The sequence below is a fragment of the Furipterus horrens genome, unplaced genomic scaffold, assembly GCF_987537825.1.
Source record: "Furipterus horrens unplaced genomic scaffold, mFurHor1.1.pri manual_scaffold_12, whole genome shotgun sequence".
Taxonomy (NCBI): Eukaryota; Metazoa; Chordata; class Mammalia; order Chiroptera; family Furipteridae; genus Furipterus; species Furipterus horrens.
The window spans coordinates 55,029,797-55,051,161 of record NW_028327182.1 but is presented as its reverse complement, the minus strand read 5'-3'; the positions used below and the strand labels follow the sequence as shown (position 1 = coordinate 55,051,161).

The following is a 21,365-nucleotide window of genomic DNA, read 5'->3' as shown; positions in this document are numbered from 1 at the left end:
TAAGCTAATACCAGACTGTTTTGATCACAGTGGCTTTGTAGTAATGTTTGATGTCTGGTATTGTGATTCCTCCTGCTGTGTTCTTCTGTCTCAAGATTGCTTTTCCTATTTGGGGTCTTTTGGTTCCATATGAATTTTTGGAGTATTTGTTCTGGGTCTGTGAAATATGTCATTGGTATTTTAATAGGGATTGCATTGAATCTGTAAATTGCTTTGGGTAGTATGGCCATTTTGATGGTGTTGATTCTTCCCATCCAAGAACATGGCATTTGCTTCCCTTTATTTGTATCTTCCTTAATTTCTTTCTCTTTCTTCAATGTTACGTAGTTTTAAGAGTACAGGTCTTTTATCTCTTTGGTTAAGTTTACTCCGAGGTACTTTATTTTTCTTTTTGCTGTAGTAAATGGTATTTTCTTTTTTGTCTCTGTCTCTGATATTTTATTGTTGGTGTATAGAAATGCCTTAGATTTCTGTATATTTATTTTGTGTCCTGCTATTTTGCCAAATTCACTTATTAAGCCGAGTAGTCTTTTAGTGGAGTTTATAGGGTTTTCTAGGTATACTATCATGTCATCTGCATATAATGATAGTTTTACTTCTTTTTCAATTTGGATGCCTTTTATTTCTTTTTCTTGTCTGATTGCTGTGGCTAGGACTTCCAACACTATATTGAATAGGAGTGGAGAGAGTGGACAGCCTTGTCGTATTTTTGATCTCAGGGGGAATGCTTTCAGTTTTTGTCCATTGAGTATGATGTTGGCTTCAGGCTTCTCATATATAGCCTTAATTATGTTAAGGTATGCTCCCTCTATACCCATTTTGCTGAGTGTTTTCATCATAAATGGGTGTTGTACTTTATCAAAAGCTTTTTCTGCACCTATTGATATGATCATGTGATTTTTGTCTTTCATTTTGTTTAGGTGATGTATTATATTTATTGATTTGTGAATGTTAAACCATCCTTGCATCCCTGGGATGAATCCCACTTGATCGTGGTGTATGATCTTTTTGATGTATTGCTGGATCCTGTTTGCCAATATTTTGTTGAGGATTTTAGCATCTATATTCATCAGTGATATTGGCCTGTAGTTTTCTTTCTCTGTCGTGTCTTGCCCGGTTTTGGAATTAGGGTAATACGGGCTTCATAGAAAGAGTTTGGGATTTTTCCCTCTTCTTGGGTATTTTGGAATAGTTTGAGGAGGGTAGGAGTTAATTCTTTCCTAAATGTTTTGTAAAATTCGTCTGTGAAGCCATCCCGTCCATGGCTTTTGTTGGCCGGGAGATTTTTGATTACTGTTTCAATTTCCTTCTTTGTTATCGGTCTGTTGAGACTTTCTACTTCTTGATTCAGTTTTGGAAGGTTATATGTTTCTAGAAATTTGTCCATTTCTTTTAGGTTGTCAAATTTCTTGCCATACAGTTGTTTGTAGTAATTTCTTACAATCCTTTGTATTTCTGTGGTATCAGTCGTGATTTCTCCTTTTTCGTTTCTGATTTTGTTTATTTGGGTCTTCTCTCTTTTTTTTCTTGATGAGCCTGGCTAAAGGCTTGTCGATTTTGTTTATTTTTTCAAAGAACCAGCTCCTAGGTTTGTTGATCTTTTGAATTGTTTGTTTAGTCTCTATGCCATTTAGTTCTGCTCTGATCTTGATGATTTCCTTCCTTCTTCTTGCCCTAGGCTCTGTTTGTTGTTGTTCTAGTTCTTGTAGCTTTAGGGTTAGATTTTTTATTTGAGATTCTTCTATCCTTTTCAGATATGCTTGTATTGCTATGAACTTTCCTCTCAGGACTGCTTTTGCTGTGTCCCATAGGTTTTGGGCTGTTGTGTGTTCATTATCATTAGTTTCTAGAAATTTGTTGATTTCTTCCTTGATGTCATTGTTAACCCATTTATTACTTAATAGCATGTTGTTCATTCTCCATGAGTTTGGATGTCTTTGATATTTTCCTCTGAGGTTCATTTCTAGTTTCAAGGCATTGTGGTCTGAAAAGGTGCTTGATATATAATTTCAATTTTCTTGAATTTGTTGAGGCTTGTTTTGTGTCCTATCATGTGGTCTATCTTTGAAAATGTCCCAAGTGCATTTGAAAAGAATGTATATTTTGCTTCTTTGGAATGAAAAGTTCTATATATATTAGTTAAGTCCATGTGGTTTAGTGTGTTGTTCAATGCCTGTACAACCTTGGTGTTCCTTTGCTTCAAAGATCTGTCTATTGTTAATAATGGAGTGTTAAAGTCCCCTACTATGAGTGTATTGCTGTTAATATCTTTTCTGTGGTGTTGTAGTATTTTATTTATGTATTTGGGTGCTCCTATGTTGGGTGCATATATGTTTATCAATGTTATATCTTCTTGGTGGATTGTTCCTTTAAGTATTATGAAATGTCCTTCTTCGTCTCTTTTTATTGCCCTTTCTTTGAAATCCGTTTTGTCTGATATGAGTGAGGACTGCTACCCCAGCTTTTTTTTCAGGTCTCTTTACTTTCAGTCTATGTAAATCTTTTGTTTTGCGGTGTGTTTCTTGTAGACAGCAAATATGTGGGTCCTGTTTTCTTATCCATTCCGTTACCCTATGTCTTTTAATAGGAGTATTTAATCCATTTACATTTGAGGTTATTATTGACATGTATTTATTCATTTCACTTTGTACCTGTGTTCCTCTCCTCTCTCTTTCTTCTTTTTCTTAAAACATTCCCTTTAGCATCTCTTGCAATGCTGGGTTGGTGGAGATGTATTCTTTTAGTCTTCCTTTGTCTGGGAAACTCCTTATTTCACCTTCCATTTTGAATGAGAGCCTTGCTGGGTAGAGGATTCTTGGTTGTAGGCCTTTGTTTTTCATTGCTTGAAATATTTTTGACCATTCCTTTCTGTCTTGTAGTGTTTCTGTTGAGAAATCGGTCAATAGCCTTATCGGAGCTCCCTTGTATGTTATTTGCTGTTTTTCTCTTGCTATCTTCAGGATTCTCTCTTTGTCTTTGAATGTTGCCATTTTAATTATGATGTTCCTTGGAGTGGGTTTTTTTGGGTTCCTCTTCATTGGTACTCTCTGTGCTTCCTGAACTTGCATAACTTTTTCTCTCATCAGGTTGGGAAAATTTTCTGTCACTATTTCTCCTATCAGTTTTTCTGTTCCTTGTTCCTCGTGTCTTTCTTTAATTCCAATGACTCTGATGTTGTTTTTTCTTAATGCTATCCTTTAATTTCCTTACTACTTCTTTGTACTTTTTCAGTCTTTTTTCATTTTCTTGTATTGTCTGGGAGTTTTTTTCTACATTGTCCTCTAACTCCCTGATCCGATCCTCTGCTTTGTTTAGCCTGCTTTTGATTGATTCTACTTTGTTTTTCAGTTCAGAGATTGTATTCTTCATTTCTTCCTGGTTCTTATTAATACTTTCTATGTCCTTTTTTATGCTGGTGTAGTTCTCCGTAAGTTCCCTGTAATTTTCTTGGAGCTCTTGATAACTTCTTGGAGATTGTCATAGTTGTTTTTGTGAGTATACTGAGCTTCTTCACCATCATTGTTTTGAATATCATGTCTGACATTTGGGTTATGTCTATTCCATCTACCTCTCTTTCTGGGGATTCCTCTTTTCTTTTCATTGAGAGGTTGTTTCTGCTTCTTACCATGTTTGGTTCTTCTTGTTTGTTTTTGTTTTTTGGATTTGTCTGCTTTGACTTCCCACCTTTGTGGTATGAGATTCTTTATAGGAGATCTGGGGGTTTCAGTGGTGCATTCTCTTTGATCTCCTGAGCCTGATGTTCTTGGGTTACCCTTTATGTCATTTGTTTATGCTGTCTAACTGGTTATATTTCAGATGCTCTTTGGTGGGATCTTCCCTCTGGCTAGTTGATTGAGAGTCACTCTATCTACTTTGTCTTGAGTTCTTTTGTGGAGATGCTGTTAAATACATAAACACAAAGCCCAGGCGGGAAACCCACACCCTCAAAAATATCCCCCATCCTCTATCCCACTATCGTCAGCAAATGAGCCAGTATTAATATAAATGCAGAGAGGTTAGGGCTTTTATACTATAGGAAGAATGGATAAGAGTTGTTTTTAAAGAGGAAATATATGATTTTTGAGAGAGGGGATAATAGATTAGTAATGCAAGACAGTCGGTAATATTTACATTGTATGTTAATAATGACAGAAGAAAAGGAAGGAAAGATGCAAAATATAGTAAGAAAGTGGAATTGAATTTATAGTATTAGATTTATATAGTTATCTATTTAGTGTGAAAGGGAGGCTAAACAAAACAGACAAAAATTAAAGAGGAAGGATGAGAAGGAGAGATGGTATGAAAACAAATTAGAGTTTGAAAACAATTTTCTTAATAAAAGAAAATTAAAATTAAAAAATAAGAAATTAAAAGAAAATAAAATACAAATAAAAATACTGAAATAGAAATAAAAAATTAAAAATATATATATACAAAAGGAAAGTTTTTACTCAGTTCAGCCTTTGTGTTTCGTTGTCATTTTCTGGATCCACAGCTGGTCTGGTGAGGCGGGCCAGAGGTTCCTGATCTTTGCAGCTTTGGCACCTGTTGGAGCCGGCCGGGGTGCTTGTGCGCGCGTGCGCGCGTGCCCACACCAGCGGCCTGTGCACGTGCCCACACAAGGCGGCCTGCGCGCTAGCCTCAGACCTACCAAGCCGCACCATGGGAATTAGTCTGTCGACCCTTGGGGCCGAGTCCTGGACACTTGTGCGTGGTAGAAGTGAGCGTCTATGAGTCGCTGCCGCCTGCTGTTCCCACAGCCGCTGTTCCTGCGCCGCAGCTGCCTGCCCTTACCTCACCTGCCTGGGCGGAGACTAGCAGATCCCACACAAATGGTCTGCGCTCCGGCCTGGTGGCTACTGGGGCTGGCCAGGGGTGTCTGCGCACAGTCTTCTGCATGCCCAGCGGGCCCTCCCTGAACCTGTTGGGGCACTGATCTTATGTCTGTTGGGGTGTGTCCGAGGGGCACCCAGATGCGCAGCTGGCGACCTGGTTGCGCGCCTGGGCCAGTGTATGAGGGCAGTTCCCTTTGCACACCCGCGCTACCCAAGGGGAGGGTTAGGGAGTGGGTGAGTGCTCTTCTCTGCTTGTGCTCCCCCAGAATGTCCTATCACCGCCAACCTTTCCTCCCCTCTCTGCAATACACAAGAGAAAAAAATAAAGGAAAATCACGTTCTCACATGTACAGCAGTACGCTGTTTCTTGTCTTTCAGCGCCAGATGCCACCTGGTCCTCTCTTGGCTCTGCCAGTGGGCAGAGATCTGCTCTGCTCCCGATTCCTCTGTGGGGAAGCCTGTGGTCGCTAAAAAGCCTTTGTGTACTTCCAGCTGCAGCTCGGGGAGCCACCCCAGTCAGAAGTCCCGTCTCGTCCCTTTTTCCTCCGCTATCCTCACCAAACAGGTCGCTCCCAGATGGTTTTCTCTAATCCAGCAGTGCCAAGGCTCTACTCCTGCCAGTGTCCAGCTGCTCACCGAGCGAGATGTTCTGTCTGCAATTAGGCCAAACTACAGACTGGTCTTGGGAGCCAGAAAGCGCAGCCTCCCTTCACTCCTCCGCCATTTTCTCTCTCCCCACAATATTTCTGAGTTCAGATTGATCTGTTGTACTGTTACCTCCAGTCCCATTTCCTCCATTCTGTAATTCCTTCTTGATACCATGGCTCAGTGTATTGCCCTCTTTACTTACATCTCTTCAATAAGTTTCAGTAGTTCCCAATTAAAATTTCTATTTCTTGTTTTAAAATTGATTTTAGCTAGGTGTTGGGAAAGCATTTATACAGTTCATGCAAGGTGTTAGTCCTTTTAATAACAGGAAGAAAGAATGTGTGTTGGTTTAAATAGATATGTAATTAGGTGGAGTATCAGGCAGTGAAAAAAATGATGGTATTATATAAGAATGATGTTTGGGGTTGAAGAACGGGAATCTGCCATGTATCAGACACTGTGCTGGCATTGGGATTAGGAAGATAAATGGTATACCCTGTCTTCATGGAACTTACAGTCTCATAGTAGAGGCACATAAGTAAACATACATTTCAATGGGATAAATGCAGTTGTAGAAGGAAATATTGGGTTGGCCAAAAAGTGTGCTTTGTTTTTTTCCACAGAAAGACGTTTTCATTTTCACTGATAACTATTGATTTGGATATTGTGAGTGTGTCAGCTATCTCTTGCTATTGGCTTCTACTGGGAAGAGACCAGGGGTGCTGCTTAACATCTTCCAATGCATAAGATACCCCCACAGCAAAGAATTATTTGGCCAAAATATCAAAAGTACAAGAAACTTCGCAAACCACTTTTGACATGTTCAGTCACTGCACAGATCTTTTTTTTTTTTCAGTTGCATTTTTACCTTTCTTGAAATAAGCAAGTATAATATGCTGAAATGTATATTTTCTTCCATTTTCAGTATTGAAATGACTGCACCAATTTTGATGTTTTTTAAAATGCACGCTGATATGACAGCTGTCACAATACAACTTAACAAAATTGTTTCAAATGAAGTTAAAGACAACTAAGCACTACTAGAGCCAGTCATATGGAAAAAAAACTAAACGAACTTTTTGGCCAACCCAATATAAGGTGCAGAAGTAGCACAGAGAAGGGAGCAATTAAATATCAAGAGATGGCAACTTGAAGATTAATAAGGAAATGATGCCTGAGCTCTGTTCTAGAGGAAGAATTTCTGTTAAAGGTGGAAGGAATCCAGACAGATTTTTTTTTTTTTTTTTCCTTTTTAAAAAATAGCAGGGAGTGTTTGAAAAAGTGTAAGGAATTCAGTTTTGCTGGACTTCAATGGGAAATAAAAAACAAGAGACATGAAGTTGATAAAGGTGTTCAGGGACCAGATCATAAAGGAAGGAACATGCTGAATATTTTGGGCTTTAGCCTATTAGGTGATGTGAAATTCCCAGGAAAGTTTGAAGTGGCAGAGATGAGACCAATTTTGGGTTTTAACACTTTGGTGGATGTACTCTAGGAGGCAGAGGCTGGTTCCTCAGTCTGGAGACCAATTGCTGTGGCCCAAGGGAGAGCTTATTGGGGTTGGACTGAGTCACCAGTAGCTGGGTGAGGAGGAGGGGCAGGAATTCAGGAGCAAGCTGTGGGTAGAATGGGACAGTTTTGGTGATGGTGGCAGTGGAGGTAGGGAGCAGTCCTAGGATGGCCCCTAGGGTTCTAGCTTGGGTGTTTCAGTCACCCATTGGCATAGCAAATAAGTAACCTATGTAGATAAGGCATTCTATTTCAAAAAACTGGAATGTAGGTGGAGGAAATGAGAAGATGGTTACATATATGGGTCTGGAGCTTGGGGGAAGTGTCTAGGCTAGGGACTGAGGAGGGCAGTTGATTAACTGGGTCACCAGTTGTGGGTAGCAATATGAAAACAGGTGTGAGCAGTATGAAAAGGGTGATTGAAAAGGAAGGAGCTCTCACAGGCACCTAGATGCTCCACTTGGCTTTACCTGCTTTTTACCGTGTGTTCAGACTGCTCTTATAGGTCAGGGCTTTTTTACTCGTGATTTCCACGTGTGGTCCCAGGTGGATGGATGGGGAGAGAGGGGTGCTGTGGTTGGTTAATTTGTTATCAGTAGGAGCAGTCCATGAGTTGATGGTTAAGTCAAGAATTATCTAATCTCTAAGAGGCATGATGTTTTTAGATAACTTGGGGGTCTGAAGATGACAATTTATTAAACTTGGCAGGTTAAATCAGAAATCCTGTTATATGACTATTTTAGCCAGAGGTAATTTTCATAATTAAAGTGAAATGGCCCATTTTAAAGTTCTGTTCTATTAATAACTGTGGGCATTAAATATCTTAGGAAAGTGGGGGCTCTTTAAGGATTAACTGGAATAATGGGGATATATTTTTAAAATGGACTTTATATCTTAAAACAACTTTAAGTTAATAGCAAAATTGAATGAAAGCTACAAAGATTTCCCATATATCTCTCTCTGTACCCCATCAATCGCTTGTTCCAGATTATATTTGTTATAGTTGAGGAACCTACATTGACACATTATCACCCAAAATCCATAGTTACATTAGGGTTTACTTCTGGAGTTGTGTAGTCCCTGGGTTTTAACAAATTTGTAATGACATGTATCTACCCTTATAGGATCATGCAGGATAGTTTCACCTCCCTAAAAATCAGTAAGGGTATTTTAAAAATATGTCATTTTGAATTCTACTAATTTTTTTTTTTTCATATATACCTTTTTTTCTCCTTTATTGGCTTTTTTAGTTTCTGGCTAAACCAAAAGTAGTTTCTCTTAGTGTGGTGATGCTTGGATCGCCCTTGGTCTCTATCATCAGGAAAGCTCTATCCACTTGGGATTCTCAAGGTGCGAATGTTTGAAATTAAATCCTGAGAAGTTAGTGGCTCTCGGTAGCTACCCAGGTATCCAACAAGAGAAGATTCTAGGGCAGTTCCTTTTGGTCCTTGCCCCTCCAATTATTTTGAGACAGTTAAAAAACAATTGTCCACACTGAAAATGGAGGTCCCTTGTTCTCTCCATAGATCTCCCCATTTTTATTTCAACTCCCTAAAATTTTGCTTACCTTATCCTTTACCGGCTGGGTCAAATGGAAGATCTTACTCCAGGGTCGGAATAGGTGCTCCCTTAGCCTTTACAGGTGGTTCACCTCTGATCCTCTCCTGTCTCCACCACCTCCCTGTTCTTGCAGCTCCTGAGGCCCTGTGAAGCTGCCCTCACTTTGTTGACCTGTCCTCAGTGTCTCATGTTGTTTCTGACATCGGCTTGGTACTTAGGGTCTATCTAAATCACTTCCATAACTCCAGTTCCCTTGGAAGGCTGTTGCTGTTGGTGATTGTAAGGAGGGAAGAGTACCACATGGTGCCTCTTCCCTCCCTGCCAACTAATGTAAAGTTTAAAAAAATTGAGCTATTACAAGTATTAATTTATTTAAAATATAGAAATAATACATACCTAATTGTAGAAAAGTCAAACTATACAGAATTGTGTGATTTTATTCCTCAGGGGTAACTAATGGTGAGGGTGTATATTCTGTGATTACCTTAATTGCAAAGAATTGTTCACTATCCACCATTTAGAACTGAAGGAAAGGCTGAGTTCCATTTGATGTTTTGTTTTCTTCCCTATCATAGTAGTTCCATCAGAAGTGCTACTAACCTCTAACCAAGACCCCTTAAGCAGTCTACTTTCTACCAGCACTTAAGTGCTTTTCATATTCCTGATGAGGCATGATACTCATTTTTCAATGAATAGAGATTTATTGGATGTCTTCTAGGTTTAATGCTTCATGCTAGAGGCTGAGGGAATTGATGAGCTATTCCAACTGTCCTTAATACACATCCAGCCCAACTTTGTTGGGCAGACATTCCAGCAAGCAAGTGCTGGGAGTACAAGATGACATTAAACAAAGTAGGTAAGAGAAAGGAAGTCTTTCTGGCATTCAAGTATGTTTTTAAGCAGTTCTTTAAGGAGCTGGTGGGCAAAGGCATTGTAGGCAGATAGGGTTTGTTCATAGACTTGTCTGTAGTTTAGTGTGACTGGTAAGACTCAGTCAGGTTTTCCCTTCTCCCTACTCCTACCTGAGATAATGGGGGGGTGGGGGAGTATTAGAAACATTTTAGTTCGGAGTGGGATAAAAGTACTAAAAAAAGAAATAGGAAATATGATGGGGGGGGCGTTCTCCTTAATAGATTGGATAATCTGGATCAATCTTAAAGTGGTTTTAGTGGCTTCTTAGCTTATTTCTGATTTGCTTCAGGGACAGATAACAAGGAGAGATTGGAAACCTAGGTAGGGCTTGATTTTTATAGGCTGATCACATACATAATATGTGTCTTTAAAAATTTGAGCTTAATCTTCATTTGTGATTCAGAAGATGGTTTTTAAAAAAAATTGGGTCATATCACTTGGCTATATAAATGGTTTCATTTTATTTTCATACTTAGAGTTACAATTTATAACCGACTGTACAAAAATAAACAATTAGAACTAAACAATTTAAAAATAACATACAAATAAGTGTTTTTACCTTTGAGTCAAGATCTTTGGGGCTTTTCTAGTCTGAGGAAAGCATGGTGGGGCCTGTGAGCTGGAAGCACAGTTGGACTTCAGTAATGGTTATTGGTGGTTTGTCTTTTGAGAAAATGACAAAAATATAGGAAGGAGCCTGCTCCTTTTTATTTATTTATTTATTTTTAGCAGACGAAACAAACTTAATCTGTAGAATCGCCTCAATTGGCAATGACTAATACTGTTTGTGATCTTTCATGAATTTAGGATGAGTACTTGGCTGTTGAGGTTGGAAACCTGCAGCATTACAATTCTAGCAACTGTAAATAAATGTATTAATATGTAAAATGAGTAAGTGAGGTTCCTGTAGAAAAGCTGAGATCATTAAGTTAAAGAGTTGTAAGGTATGATTTTCCACTCTTGTCAGGTTACACCAAGCATTACACCAAGCATAGGGAGGGATGGGAGAGGAAAGTGACATTAGGCTAATGGATGAAGTTGATAAGCTCAGTTGATGATTAGCTGAATATATTTCAAATGGTTGGAACAAAAAATTCCCTTAACTGATACTTTTATGTTTCATAGTGTGTGTGTTGTCTATGTGGTCTCAGGATGGAACTGCTTGGTGGAGTTGTATTAGCAGTAGCCCAATTGCAGAGGCCCCTGAATCATGACCATTGTGATCTTAGCTGGGCTAATGACTGAGGTCTTCTCTTTTTATTATTATTTAGAGCTCAACTAAAAGATCCAGATGTATATTGAAGGTTATATTGTAGATAAAGTACTTTATTCATTTTTCATAGAGAATGACAGCCTCAATTCCCATGCCCTCCCCCTGCGCACCTGCAGCTGCCTAGGAGATAATGATATTTTGGGCCAGGAGTTCCCTGCCTGTAGGGGCCTGGGAGATTGCAAGGGTGGGTCAAACCGAGCTGTGTTTAGCCTTGATCCACCCGTCATACTTGTAGCTGCTAGATAACCAAAGGGCCACTAAACTCAATAGTTCCTTTTTCTTCTCCCTATAAAGCAACCCCCTCTTCCCCTAGGAGTTCAGAGTTGGAGTCAGCCACAGCATGGCTCCCTCCCCCCTTGCTAATTCTCCCAATAAACTTCTTTTTCCCTGTTCACCGTGTCTTAATGGCCTTCTGAGCAACTCCATTCATACATTTTGGTGCCGAAACCTGGGATTGGAACACAGGCTCAACCGGGGCTCCTTAGTCGGACTTGAGCCCTAAGCTGGTCCAAATCCGTGGACCCAGAGTCTCTCAGATCTCCATGAGTTGGTGGCTTGAGCTTCCCCTCTAGCTTGCCAACCCCATCCGCCTCCTTTTTCCTGCAACGCCTTCCCTGACTGCCATTTACTCTCAGTCAACACCGGTCATCGGATTTGCGGGTGAGTCCTTGCCTTCATCTCCTCCGGTGGCTCAGTTTCTTGGTCTATCTGAGACCACTCCAGGCTGTTCATTCCTAAATCTGAGCACTCAGTCAGAACCACTCTCTGAGTCACCTGACTCCTTGGGTCAATCCAGACCCTCTCTCCAGGGCCTGACGACTCTTAGGGATGCCTGGGATGACTCAGCACATCTCCTCTCAGCCTTAGAGGCCCTCCACTCTCTGGTCGAAACGGGGACACTTGTCTCAACAGATTGTGGAGTTGGGAACATTGGCTTGGATTCACCCTTCTCCTCTTTCTCAGACTCACATTAACCCTAATCGTTGCCGTGGGAATCGGCCAGTCCCTCCCACCCAAAGATACCCCTCTTGGGTGTTTAGTCCGTAATCTCAAATCTCTCCAACTAAATGGAGAAGTCAGGGCCCGTCGACTTGTCTTTCTGCCCACTGTCATGTGGCCCCAAAATCCTCTAAATAACCAGAGTTGGTGGCCAAAAGATGGCACACTTGACTTTGGAGTTCTCAGACCTCAATAACTTTCTCTGGCAGTCGGGCAAGTGGTCAGAACTTCCCTATGCTCAGGCTTTCTGGACTCTGCGGAGCAGACACTCTCTGTGAACAGCTCACTACCCAGCAAATTCTCCTTGTCCAGAAAAAGTCACCTTCCTCTTGACCTTCTGCACCCCGTCTAACCCCTCCTCCTTCTTCCTTATGTGAAAAATGCTCACAGTAAAACACCGGGACACAGGATTTTAGCAGTAACCGAGGCAGTTGTTTTAGTCACAGATCTGCAACTTTGGGCGCAGCCAAAAACCAATTCAAAGATGCATGCAGATAAGATGAAGTTGGCTGTTTTTATCCTAGCGAGTAAAGCCCCCCACTTTCTTCCTCTCCCTCCTTCTCTGTTTTTCCATGCTGAATACTCCGGAGTTATAATGTAATGCAATTAACTAAGGGTGATCTGGTTATGGATCTGTCTCCAGCTCTTCTTTAAAATTTCCCTATCTTGTTTACTGGGCTGTCTAGCTATATTTTCCCATTTCCCAGAGTTTGGTAATGAATGTCTCTCCCCCTTACCCTTGGATTTCGGATATCCTTTGTTCTCAGAAGGATTTGTGCTGAGCTTCGGAATGCCCCCTTTCTGTTGCTAATATTGTTAACTCTGGCTCAAAAACCATTTAATAACATTTGCATTTTACTGCTAATTATTTTCTACTAGTTTAGGAGTCACCGGTTTCCTTGCTTCTTACACTTGGACACCTTCGATTCCTCTGACCACTCACCTCCCTATGACCCTGTGCCAGACACCCCCTCACCCCCTTCAGAACCCCAGTCACCTGACTACTCACAGTCCCCAGTCCCCCAAGACCCTGGACCTTCTCCTCCCCATACCCGATCCTGTGGGCCCATCCCTACTTCCTCTTCCCCAGCTCCCTCCACCCTCCAATCAGCCTTGCCCTTACGGTCTTTTGCAAGGTCTCTGTTAGAGACTGTGTCATGCGAGTACATGTCCCCTTCAATTTGGCTAATCTTTCCCAAATTGGGCAGTGTTTTGGTTCTTTCTCCGAGAATCCCACTCGTTTCATCAAAAAGTTCAGATACTTAACCCTGACCTATGACTTGATTTACCAGGATGTCACCACCATCCTTATTTCTACCACAACCCCCGAAGAGAAAAATCGTATGTGTGGTTGCCACGGCTTATGCTGATGAGTTATATGCCAACAGACCAGCAGACGCTAACTATCCCGTTGGGTCGGTAGCAATCCCTGTACCCCCCCCCCCCATTGGGACTATCAGATAAATACCCCTAATCTTGGCAAAATGTCCCCACTTCCTTGCGTGTCTCCTTGCTGGGATGCGCAAATTGGGCTTTAAAGCTGTCAACTATGACAAAACTCTCGAAATTACCCAGGGTCCTAGTAAAAATCCAGCTGTCTTCTTAAGGTTCACAAAATCCGTCCAGAAATACACCAATCTAGACCCCACTTCATCTGAGGGACCCCTCTTTCTACACACCCACTTCATTAGTCAGTTGGCCCCAGACATTCAAAAAAGCTGCAAAGGTTAGAGGCGGGCCCCAAGACCCCCCAAGTAAACTTACTCATGTTGCCTTTCGAGTATACAACAATTGGCAAGAGGAACAGGAAAAAAAAGAGGAGAGGGAAAAGGAGCGACAGGAACGGGAAGACAAGCGCTATCTTTTGCTAGCTAATGCCCTGGAAAACTCCAAGGGGGCAAAATAAGCCTCAGGGCAAAGTCTCCACCATCAGGCAGCCTCTGGGCCCCTGTTTCCAGTGTGGTCAGGAGGGACATTGGGCAGAGCTCTGTCCAAACCTCCGCTTACCTCCTATGGGTCCCTGCCCTGTCTGTCAAAAGACTGGTCACTGGAAGGTTGGCTGTCTTGACAGCCTCTAACCAGGGGACTAGACTGCCTACCCCGGCAGTGGATCCGGACGTGGGCCTCTCAGTCCCAAATCTCCTTGGACTTTCCACCGCCTGACGGGGCCCAGGTTCAGGAGCCCCGCCTCTCAACATCATGGTTGCAGAACCCTGGGTAAACTTATTGGTGGCAGGTAAGTTTGTCTCCTTTATCCTTGATACAGGAGCTACGTATTCTGTCCTGCCCAAATTTTGGGGGCTCCTAACTCCCTCTGCCATATCAGTTGTAGGAATAGATGGCAAGGTGACCCAAGCCTAAGTACCCCTCCCCTAACCTGTCTCAATGGGCATCAGGCATTCACCCCCTCCTTTCTAGTACTGCCCCACTGCCCAACCCCACTTCTTGGACGCGATATTCTAACCAAACTGCACGCATCTATATCTCTTGGTTGTTTTAACTCCATGCTCTCACCAGACAATCCCACCCCTCTTATTCTTCTAATATTAGGGCAGTCCCTTAACACTATCCCAGACACTCCCTTGCCATCCGGCTAACAGCAGTCAATCCCGATGCCTGGGACACAAACAATCCTTCCGTCACCTCCCACCATGCTCTGGTCTCTGTAACCCTAAAAGATGCCTCCCATACCCCCACAAACCTCAATACCCATTAACCCCCTCGGCCTTAAACGGTCTGAAGTCTATTGTAGACCACCTGCTGGGAGCAGGTCTGCTTCCACCTGCCACCTCTCCCACCAATTTCCCCATCCTAGCAGTAAAAAAACCCAACGGGTCTCACCGTCTTGTCCAAGATCTCTGTGCAATCAGTGAGGCCACCGTCTTATCAACCCCATCGTCCCTAACCCTTATTCCCTCTTGTCGCACATCCTACCTCAAACCTCCCACTTTACCGTCCTGGACCTCAAAGATGCCTTCTTCACTATCCCACTCTCCCTGGTCTCCCAAGACCTCTTGGCCTTCACCTGGACTGACCCAACCACGAAAATAACCCAGCAACTGATGTGGATGGTCTTGCCTCAAGGGTTTCAAGATAGTCCCCACCTCTTCAGTCAAGCCCTAGCAGCCGACTTACAGTAGCTTGACCTTTCCCCAAGCATTCTCTTACAGTACGTGGACGATCTCCTCCTATGTAGTCCATCTGAGAACCTTTCTTATCTCCATACTGCCCAGCCCCTAAACTTTCTTGCCAGTCGGGAATACTGCATGTTGCCAAACAAAGGCCAGTTCTCTCAAACTCAGGTCACATATCTTGGACTCTCCATCACCCCCACTCATAAACACCTAACTCCAGAAAGACAGGACCTAATAACTACCTTCCCCTTGCCCCATACTAAACAAAAACTCCTATTGTTTTTAGGCCTCACCAGTTTTTCAAAACTTGAATACCTAATTTTAAATCCCTGGTCAAACCTTTATATAAGGCAACAGCTAGAGACTTGTCTGAACCCGTAGAAAACCCTCAAGCCCTCCTTGAGCCTTGTCGTCGTCGGCAGCCGTCCGTCTCGAGAGACGATGGTGTAGCTTCTTAAGAGTCTATCTGCACCACCGAGAATGGCTGTGCAGTCCGACTCGGGAGTGACACGGTATCTGTCTCCTCCCGTGTTGAATCGACATCTTGCATGAAGCTACAGAGCCTGGGCAGGGTGATATGGAGGGTCTGCTGTTGCCCATGCAGCAGACCCCCCCTCTCTTCGCAGCTGAAGGATCCAAGGGAAAGACGGAGTCAATACAGCTTGGGTTCAGGTGCGCCGCAGGAGTTGCCGGTGTTGACTACAACGTCAAACCGCCTTAGGGACTCCGGCTCCGGATTTTCTGTCGGGGTTTACTCCCTTAGCCTTTCCCCTGAAGAGGTATGCCGCAAGGCAGCGGAGGTTTTTTGGAGTCAGAGTTTTGTACTGCACTAAAAATGGCACTCGGCCAAGTCCCAACCTTGGCCTTTCCAAACCCAAATAAACCTTTCCTCCTATACACCAACACAAAAGATGGCTTTGCTTTCAGGCTGTTAGCACAGCAATATAGGCCAGACCAATGGGTTATAGCCTACTTTTCCAAACCACTCAATTCCCCCTTCCTAGGGTGGCCAGCCTGCCTCCACGCCTTAGCAGTGGCAGCAATTCTCAGTCAAGAAACTCAAGTTAGTTCCCTTTGCCCAGGTAACAGTCCATTCCTTTCATACTATTTCTGGCCTACTAACCCACCAGGCCATCTCTACAACCTCTCCATCCCAAAATCAGTTCTTACACACCCAAATGCTTCAAAATCCTCAAATCTCCCTACATAAATCCGCTCTCCCCCTCAACTCTGCCTCATTGCTTCCCCTACCCCATTCCCACACCCATACCCATCACTGCACTCTTCCTCCTTTTAACACCCCTTCCCCAACATACAAAACACCCCTCTATCCCAGGCGGAATCCTAGCTTATAGATAGAAGCTCCTACAAGACCGGCCCAAAGGGAGCAGAATATGCCATCACTTCCCTTGCCTCCATCATTGAGTCGGGACACTTGCCCTCCAGTACCTCTTCCCAACAGGCAGAACTTATTGCCCTAATGTGGGCCTTCGCCCTTACAAAAAATCGTCAGGTCAATATATATACACTAACTCCAAATATGCCTGTCACATCATACATTCACCCATCTCAATTTGAAAAGAAAGGGGATATCTCACCTCTAAACACACTCCCATTATTAACAAACATCTCATCCTCAAGCTTTTTCAAGTGGCTAGGCTCCCGACAAAAGCAGCAATTATCCACTGCAAGGGACATCAAGCCAGGACAGATCTCATTAGCTCAGGAAAAATCACAAAGCAGACACCAAGGCAAAAAAAAGAGCCCATACCTCTTTCATCCTCCTTACAATGCCTACCGAGGCACCCCCTTATGCAGAGGAAGAAACATGCACCCTAGTTAAGCTTGAAGCAACCCCAAAAAATAGTTTCATCTACATAACAAAATAATTCTCCCCAATAATCACGCTCAACATATCCTCACCGAACTCTGTAACCAATTTCACATAAGCACAAGACCACTACATGCTTTATTATCCCAAACAATACATCACGTTGGCATGCTAACCCCGCTAAAAAATATTCCATATTGGGTACATTTCTCCTGTATCAAACTTGCTCCTCAGGTACCTGAATCTCCTCTAACCTCAGATCTTGAAACTACCATCACCCAGCTCATCCCCATCCAAAAAGAGACACAAGCAACACCGCCCACATATTTCTGTACCCCCACTGGAAACCTGACAGTAAAAATTACCCGAGCCCACCCCTCCTCTAAATGAGCCTTCTACGGGCCCACTCTTTACTCATCTCATCTTGCAAGAACTTTTATTATACGAAAAGCACCCCCAGAGTATCAGTTTTTAGAACGCGTCTCGAATGCCTGACTGCAGGGCACTCTCAGCGACTACACCCCTGATGAAATTTACTTTTACACTTAATCTAGTTCTATCCCTCACTGACTTACTCGAATCACTGTAACCATGCTGACTCCCCTCACAATTAACGGTTATCGCCCTTCTAGCCTTTGCCACCTCATATCGACATCCTCTAGCCCCCACAATACAGTGTCGTATAGCGTGCTTAATCAACAAAATCAACTCCTAGATCTGCCCCCACTCCTCCCACCACTCAGACATTGAGGTAACTGCCTTCCCACCCAATCTCACCACCTTATACAATCTTACTGCCCACTTTCTTCCATCCCCCTACCACATGGGTTTGGCAGATCTCCCTGAAGCGGCCCAGCCAGTAGCCACTGTCACTCATAGGTCCTGCCGCTCTCTGCATCTGCTTCAGACATGTCAACGACATCCACATTCAGCCTCTCTCCTTAGGCGCACTCAACCCTTCCCTTCTCTGCAACCACACCCTAAACCTGGCCTGCATACACTATGAAGGTCGAACAAGAGCTCCTACCCGTCCTTATATATTAGCCCAAATTCACAATCATACCAGCACTTCAGGTTTTCCTGCTACCCCTACATAGATCATGGATTTTCGATTTAACCAATACTGCCAAACATTTCTTCACAAAACTCTCCATGATGTTTGGTGCCGGTCAATAAAAAACAAAACTCACCCCAGTTGCATTGCCATCACCAAAGCAAAGCATAGCACTGCTATTCCCCTTCAAGGGACGGGATATCACTTCCTATGTGGTACACCAGCATACCTAATAATTCCTCCTTACTGGACTGGCACCTGCATGATAGTCGCTCTAATACTAGATGCCTCTATACTAACCCTGAGCAAATGGCCACTTCTGAGGCAATCCCCAACCTTGTCTCCTTCCTCGAGACCTCCCTCTTGTCCCACCCCTGACACAAATGAGACCAGTGTGGTCTGAGTTTGGCGGACATGTGTACAGCAACTCTATCCTTGAACAACCTGGAATAGGACACTCCATATATAGAGGCTTCTTCTGGTTCGTAGGAACACCCCAATTAGAGAAATCAGTACTAAATCTCGCTTTATCCTTTCAAGAAACTTGGAATGCCACTATCCAAGCCCTAGAAAAACAGCACGAATCCCTAAACAGCCTAGCAGATGTAGTTCTCCAAAACAGGAGGGCCCTAGACATCCTCACAGCCAAAGCAGGGGGAACCTGCGCCGTGCGCAATGAAACTTGCTGTTTTTACATTAAGAATACAGGCATAAAAAAAAAATTTACAAGTACTTAAAAAACACATTGACATTATTGCCCAAGCTAGGGAACCGGCATATGGAGAATCCTGGTTTGGAACCTTCCTCTCATACTTCTCCTCTCCCTTCAAAGCGATCCTAGTGCCTCTCGTAACCCCACTACTTCTCCTCCTATTATTCCTCGCCCTTGGCCCTTGCTTCCTCAAACTGCTACTTAATTTTATTTACAAAACGGTCCAATCCATGATAGCCTCTACTGTCCATAATGTACTCTTAAGATCTTTCAGATATCAACCCGTGGCAAGAGACGACACCAAGCCAGCAGTCAACCCCCTCCCATTGCCCTAACTCCGCAGGAAGTCGTTATAGAAGAGAGATTCAACAACCCCTCTCCCAACCGGTCTCTGCCACCCCAACAAACACGCCCCACCCCTCACCTCCTTATATTAAAACAAAAAGGCCCTCCCTCCACCCACCTGCAGCTGCCTGGGAGATAACGATATTTTGGGATGGGAGTTCCCCACCTGTAGTTGCCTGGGAGATAGCAGGGTGCGTCAAACCTAGCCCTGTTTGGCCTTGATCAGCCCAGCTTACTTGCAGCTGCGAGATAACCAATTGGCCACTAAACTCGATAGTTCCTTTTTCCTTCTCCCTTTAAAGCAGACCCGTTCTCCCCTAGGAGTTTGGAGTCGGAGCCACCCGCAGCACGCACGGCTCCCTCCCTGCTTGCTGATTCTCCTAATAAACGTCTTTCTTCCTGGTCGCCGCGTTTTAATGGCCTTCTGAGCAACTCTGTTCTTAGAGAGAAAGATGTGGCATGAGGGAGAAGAGGGACATGTGTGCATAGTCAAGTGTTTGATTTAAGTATAAACTCTTAAAGTGTGTCAGTTCCTTGACACTTGCACGATTTAGCTTCCCATATTCAGTCATCAGTTGAAATTTACTGTGTGCCATTCATCTGTGTTTCAATTAATAATGCCTATAATTTTGATACTTGTGACTCAGAAGGAAAATGCAACCGAGGTGCAACTATAACAGGAATATGGGAATATTTGTCATATACCATTTTTTCAAAATGTTACTTTTCATATGTTCTCAGGAAAACTATAGTATGTATGCGTTTTTAACCTATCTTTTGTAGAAGAGTAAACTAAGGCCTAGTGAAACAAATAACTAGTAAGAGATAGAGATGGATTTGAATCCACACGCATCTGGCTCCATGTGCTAGGTTCTCAAGGGAGGAGAGAGGGATTGGTGATCCAGTCTTATAAATGGCATCACCTACCGTGAGGGTTTAGCAGCAGGCTTTTTACATAGCTAGCACCGTATTGACTTATTATCTGTATCATCTTTAAAAATTTTTTGAAGAAAAAATTGTGCCTTAAAACAATTAGATATAGGAAGAAGGGGAACCTGAGGTGTTAGAGGACTTTAGGGATCAGGGTGTGAATAACCCTATAAGGATTTGCCTGACATGTGTGAAGACATTGTGTTATGTCAGTTTTTAGTTGAGAAAATCCATCTTCTTGAGCCTGTTGCTTGGTTCTCAACATCTTTTTGGAAGTGAGAAATGTGAATTTAACTTTTCATGATGAAGGTTATGCTACCCGCCTTTGCGGGACTGGTGATAAGAAGACCTTTTGTGGGTGATAATTTGGGTGATGAGCAGCCAGCCTGCTTGACTTTGGGTTGGTTGAAAGGAAGCCAGGTAGAAGGACTACAGGCAGTCTGGTGATGGGTGAGGCCTTTGCTGCCTCTGATAAGCCCTTGAGTTGGTTAGTAAAGGGAGGGAAGCCTTTGCTCACCATGTTCTTCTCAGAATTGGTCATCTTAATGACAATATCATCCATAGTTCAAGCTTTTTGACAGAGATATCTGTTAGTTTTATCATTTAAAAAAAAAAAAACACCCCAAAATATAAGAAGGCTTTTACAATGAATTACTCAAATACTGAGTTTTGTAAAATTTAGTGGAAAGAAGGTGAGTAGGTTTGTGAAAGTAAAGGATGGAGTTTTTTTCATTTATAGGCTTGGCCATTCGAGATCTGCCTGGATTGGTAGATCTGGAGGGGGAACAGTTCGGGAGCAGGTGGTCAATGCCACGTGTAGGTCAGAACCTTATCAGGTGTCCATTGTAAAAGGTGAATCACACTTTTGAGGGGAACCCCTGCAACCTCCTCAGCCTTTACTAGTGTGATATTTGTTTTTGATACTTCTTGTTCTTTGCCTGAAGAGGAACCATATCATTGCTTTTAAATTTAATGATTTTGTATATTGAAGTTATTTGTTTTTTCAGTGAAACCTAGAATGACAAATTAAGAATACAGTAGTCCCTCTGTATATCGCGGCCTCACTGTATTGCGGGATTTTTAAAAATATTATATTTAATTATTTATTGCGGGTTTTTTGCTATCTCGCGGGATTTTGTGGTACTGTATACATATGTTCAGCCCTGGCTGGTTTGGCTCAGTGGATTGAGCATCGGCCTGCGAGCTAAGTGTCGCTGGTTCGATCTTCCAGTCAGGGCACATCAGAGAAGGAAAACTCTGACTCCAAAAAACCTCCGCTGCCCTGCGGCATACCTCCTCAGGGGAAAGGCTAAGGGAGTAAACCCCGACAGAAAATCCGGAGCCGGAGTCCCTAAGGCGGTTTGACGTTGTAGTCAACACCGGCAACTCCTGCGGCGCACCTGAAGCCAAGCTGTATTGACTGCGTCTTTCCCTTGGACCCTTCAGCTGCGAAGAGAGGGGGGGGTCTGCTGCATGGGCAACAGCAGACCCTCCATATCACCCTGCCCAAGCTCTGTAGCTTCAGCTTCACTGGAGAGGACACTCCAGCGTCATCGCAAGATGTCGATTCAACACGGGAGGAGACAGATACTGTGTCACTCCCGAGTCAGACTGCACAACCAT

At 43.2% G+C, this 21,365-nt stretch overlaps 1 protein-coding gene across 2 annotated transcripts in view; it reads left to right on the top strand.

The window, feature by feature from the left end:
• STK24 (serine/threonine kinase 24) overlaps positions 1-21,365 on the top strand; it is a 173,008-nt gene that overhangs the window by 36,026 nt on the left and 115,617 nt on the right. The window lies entirely within an intron of this gene.